Genomic DNA, 5,750 nt, shown 5'->3' with positions numbered 1-5,750 from the left:
CCGGAAATCGCTATCCTCCCTACATGCAATTCAGAAATTTAGAAAAATATATCCAGCCCATGTTAAACAAAAATTAGTCCAAACACTAGTCTTGCCTAATCATTACTACTGTGATGTAGTTCAACAAGGCACAAATAGTGAAAATTCGAGACGCCTCGAGCTAGTGATGAACGCTTGCGTTAGATACGTATGCAATATACGGTTGTATGATCATATCAGTCCTTCATACTCCCAGCTAGGTTGGATACGCCCACATAAGGCACGCGATCTCCACACGATGTGCTTACTTCATCGATTTCTTAGCCACTGGTGCCCCCAATACTTATCTTCTCACATTAAACACCTATCATCATTCCACAACCGCAATACCAGATCGGATACGTCTAGCATCTTGGCTGTACCTTTACATAACACAAAATCTTTCTCCATGTCATTCTCCATCTCAGCCATACGACTATGGAACGCGCTCCCCTGTGATCTGCGTCTTATCCGGAACCACTCAACATTCAAGAGTGAACTCAAGACTTACATATTAGGGACGGTATAGCCACCATTGTTGGGCCCCTCTCATCTCTTTCTTTCTCCTCTCCATCATAACTTCGAATTTTACCATTCTATTTCTCTTCCTCTAACCTGTCTACCTCTTCTATATCTCTTTCACCCCATTCTATCGTCTTATGTCTCTGCTTGATGAGAATAACTCACAAGCTGCAAGAATATAACGAGAAAATTCCCAACTAGCAATAGGACTGACATTCATAAAATAAAAATATGTTTACTTTCATATACATAGTCATTATTATTATTATTATTACTATTATTATTATTCTTGATTGTTATAATTAATTTTTGATTGTTATAATTATCATTGTACTACGTTTATAATCTCTATTTTTTTTCTTAACATTAATACTGTATAACATGTAATATGTCCTTAATGTTCTGTAGAAACCGAAATTTGTTGAATCTGAGTATGCCTGGTTAGGTGTAAGAGAGGGCCTGAAGGCCCTAATCTTGCCAGGTAAAATAAATGCATAAATAAATAAATAAATAAAGGAAACAAAAGAAAAAATTGGAGGGGGAATTAAAATCCAAGCAGAAGAACTATAAACTTTGAGGTTCGCCGACGGCATTGCAATTCTGTCAGAGACAGCAAAGGACCTGCAAGAGCAGTTGACAGGAATGCACAGTGTCTTGAAAGGAGGATATATGATGAACATCAACAAAAGCAAAACGAGGATAATGGAATGTAGTCGAATTAAGTCGGGTGATGCTGAGGGAATTAGATTAGGAAATGAGACGCTTAAAGTAGTAAATCAGTTTTGCTATCTGGGAAGCAAATTAACGGATGATGGTCGAAGTAGAGAGAATATACAATGTAGACTGGCAATGGCAAGGAAAGCGTTTCTCAAGAAGAGAAATTTGTTAATATCGAGTATAGATTTAAGTGTCAGGAAGTCGTTTCTGAAAGTATTTGTATGGAGTGTAGCCATGTATGGAAGTCAAACATGGATGATAAATAGTTTGGACAAGAAGAGAATAGAAGATTTCGAAATGTGATGCTACAGAAGAATGCTGAAGATTAGATGGGTAGATCACATAACTAATGAGGAGGTATTGAGTAGAATTGAGGAGAAGAAGAGTTTGTGGCACAACTTGACAAGAAGAAGGGCCCGGTTGGTAGGACATATTCTGAGGCATCAAGGGATCACAAATTTAGCATTGGAGGGCAGTGTGGAGGGTAAAAATTGGACAAATATATTATACTAGAACTGACATGTGATTACATTTTCACGCAATTTGGGTGCATAGATCCTGAGAAATCAGTACCCAGAACAACCACCTCTGGCAGTAATGACGGCCTTGATACGCCTGGGCTTTGAGTCAAACAGAGCTTGGATGGCGTGTACAGGTACAGCTGCCCATGCAGCTTCAACACGATAACACAGTTCATCAAGAGTAGTGACTGGCGTATTGTGACGAGCCAGTTGCTCGGCCACCACTGATCAGACGTTTTCAATTAGTGAGAGATCTGCAGAATGTGCTGGCCAGGGCAGCAGTCGACCATTTTCTGTATCCAGAAAGGCCCGTACAGGACCTCCAACACGCGGTCATGCATTATCCTACTGAAATGGTTTCGCAGAGATAGAATGAAGGGTAGAGCCACGGGTCGTAACACATCTGAAATGTAACGTCCACTGTTCAAAGTGCCGTCAATGCGAACAAGAGGTGACCGAGACGTGTAACCAATGGCATCCCATACCATCACGCCGGGTGATACGACAGTATGGCGATGACGAATACACGCTTCCAATGTGCGTTCACCGCGATGTCGCCAAACACAGAACCTAGATTCATCCCAAAAAATGACGTTTTGCCATTCGTGCTCCCAGGTTCGTCGTTGAGTACACCATCGCAGGCGCTCCTGTTTGTGATGCAGCGTCAAGGGTAACCGCACGCATGGTCTCTGAGCTGATAGTCCATGCTGCTGCAAACGTCGTCGAACTGTTCGTGCAGATGATTGTTGTTTTGCAAACGTCCCCATCTGTTGTCTCAGGGACCGAGACGTGGCTGCACGATCCGTTATAGCCATGCGGATGAGATGCTTGTCATCTCGACTGCTAGTGATACGAGGCCGTTGTGATCCAGCACGGCGTTCCGTATTACCCTCGTAAACCCACCGATTCCATATTCTGCTAACAGTCATTTGATCTCAACCAACGCGAGCAGCAATGTCGCGATACGATAAACCGCAATCGCGATAGGCTGCAATCCGACCTTTATCAAAGTCGGAAACGTGATGGTACGCATTTCTCCTCCTTACACGAGGCATCACAACAACGTTTCACCAGGCAACGCCGTTCAACTGCTGTTTGTGTATGAGAAATCGGTTGGAAACGTTCCTCATGTCAGCACGTTGTAGGTGTCGCCACCGGCGCCAACCTTGTGTGAATGCTCTGAAAAGCTAATCATTTGCATATCACAGCGTCTTCTTGCTGTCGGTTAAATTTCGTGTCTGTAGCACGTCATCTTCTTGGTGTAGCAATTTTAATGGCCAGTAGTGTATTTGTATGGAGTGTAGCTATGTATGGAAGTGAAACATGGACGATAAAAAGTTTGGACAAGAAGAGGATAGAAACTTTCGAAATGTGGTGCTACAGAAGAATGCAAAAGTTTAGGTGGGTAGATCACGTTACTAATGAGGAGATACTGAGTATAATTGGTGAAAAGAGGAATTTGTTGCTCAACTCGACTAGAAGAAGGTTTAAATGGCTTTGAGCACTATGGGATTTAACAGCTGTGGTCATCAGTCCCCTAGAACTTAGAACTACTTAAACCTAACTAACCTAAGGACATCACACACATTCATGCCCGAGGCAGGATTCGAACCTGCGACCGTAGCAGTCGCGCGTCTAGAAGAAGGGATCGGTTGGCAGGACACGTTCTGAGGCATCAAGGGATCACCAATTTAGGATTGGAGGGAACCGTGGAGGGTAAAAATTGTAGAGGGAGACCAAGAGAGGAATACACTAAGCAGATTCAGAAGGATGTAGGTTATAGTAGTTACTCAGAGATGAAGTGGCTTGCACAGGATTACGTAGCATGGAGAACTGCATCAAGCCAGTCTGGACTGTGAGCCACAAAAATAACATTACGTTTCCCCTGTTCAAATTTCACGTCATTCTGAGCAGTGGTTGTCTTTCTACAGCGTCCTGGAACTTTAGTTATGGACTCCCTGTAGATGTGGGGCAGGTGGCCTTTCTTGTGATAGACGGAGCGTCACCCGCAGACAGGCGCTGCATCACCGCCGAGTCAACTCGAGGCTGCCGGCCGTGGGGCAAGGCCGGAGAGAGGAGCGCCGCCCACGCCGCCCACCGGCCAGCTGGCTCTGGGCCGCCTGCCCGCGTGGGCCCCGCCACCGCCAGTGGCCAGGTGGGGGCGGCGCGCGGCTACACAAACGGCCCTCGGCCAGGCGGCGCTCAGTCTCCGTGCGACGCGGGACGCTCTCACTTGCTGCTCTCCTCACCGGACCGCGAGGTGAGTCCAGCGCAGCCCAGCTCTGCAGTCTCCCACCGCTCTGAGAGTTCCCGGCAGTGCACGGCCGATCTGACGCCGTTCTGCGGGCACCCGCCTGCTTAGCCCAGGTCGCTAATTTAACGCCTGTGCCGCTCATCTCACGCCATCGGTATCGAGATAGAATCCTGAGGGTGGAACAAAACTTTCACAGCCAATATTTGCCCAGAAAGGTGAGCGCAGGTGGTGATAACATTCTTTGACCCGTTAAGGAGGGTCGTACGAAAAAAAGGTAGTGTAACTTTCACAGTGCACGAGACGACAAAACTACAGGGTGTCCAGAAAAGCACTCCCTGATTTCAAAATTATGTTGTTGTTGCTTGTTGTAGTCTTCAGTCCTGAGACTGGTTTGATGCAGCTCTCCATGCTACCCTGTCCTGTGCAAGCCTCTTCATCTCCCAGTACTTACTGCAACCCACATCCTTCTGAATCTGCTTAGTGTATTCATCTCTTGGTCTCCCTCTACGATTTTTACCCTCCACGCTGCCCTCCAATGCTAAATTGGTGATCCCTTGATGCCTCAGAACATGTCCTACTAACCGGTCCCTTCTTTTTGTCAAGTTGTGCCACATACTCCTCTTCTCCCCAATTCTATTCAATACTTCATCATTAGTTATATGATCTACCCATCTAATCTTCAGCATTCTTCTGTAGTACCACATTTCGAAAGCTTCTATTCTTTTCTTGTCCAAACTAGTTATCGTCCATGTTTCACTTCCATACATGGCTACGCTCCATACAAATACATTCAGAAACGACTTCCTGACACTTAAATCTATACTCGATATTAACAAATTTCTCTTCTTCACAAACGCTTTCCTTGCCATTGCCAGTCTACATTTTATATCTTCTGTACTTCGACCATCATCAGTTATTTTGCTTTACTAATTTAACTGTCTCATTTCCTAATTCGCCGAAGTGGCGTCAAATCGAAAGACCTGCACTAGGCGAACGGTCTACCCGACGGGAGGCCTTAGCCACACGGCATTTCACTTTTTCATTTCCTAATCTAATTCCCTCAGCATCACCCGACGTAATTCGACTACATTCCATTATCCTCGTTTTGCTTTTGCTGATGTTCATCTTATATCCTCCTTTCAAGACACTGTCCATTCCGTTCAACTGCTCTTCCAAGTCCTTTACTGTCTCTGATAGAATTACAATGTCATCGGCGAACCTCAAAGTTTTTATTTCTTCTCCATGGATTTTAATACCTACTCCGAATTTTTCTTTTGTTTCCTTTACTGCTTGCTCTATATACAGATTGAATAACATCGGGGAGACGCTACAACCCTGTCTCACTCCCTTCCCAACCACTGCTTCCCTTTCATGCCCCTCGACTCTTATAACTGTCATCTGGTTTCTGTTCAAAATTAAATATCTCGAAAATAAAGATCGATAGAGGAATGCAGTAAACGGTATGTTTATTGTGAAAGCTGTAAGAAGTTTATACAGCAGTTTGAAATAATAGTTACAAAAGCTGCTAACAGATGGCGCTGTAATCGCCATACCTAATGCGTGGTATAAATAGTCATCCAAAGCCCAGAGCGATCAGTTCCACTACTGAAACGTGAAAGGAGGTTGGCGTGCCGAAGGAAGAGATTAAAACCACGTACTCCATTGAACAACGCGTTTTTCTGGTGCTAGAGTACCACAGGTTAAAAGAGAGTCCTACG

The sequence above is a fragment of the Schistocerca nitens genome, chromosome 9 (assembly GCF_023898315.1).
Source record: "Schistocerca nitens isolate TAMUIC-IGC-003100 chromosome 9, iqSchNite1.1, whole genome shotgun sequence".
In the NCBI taxonomy this organism is placed as follows: Eukaryota; Metazoa; Arthropoda; class Insecta; order Orthoptera; family Acrididae; genus Schistocerca; species Schistocerca nitens.
Note: the sequence above shows the minus strand (reverse complement) of the source record.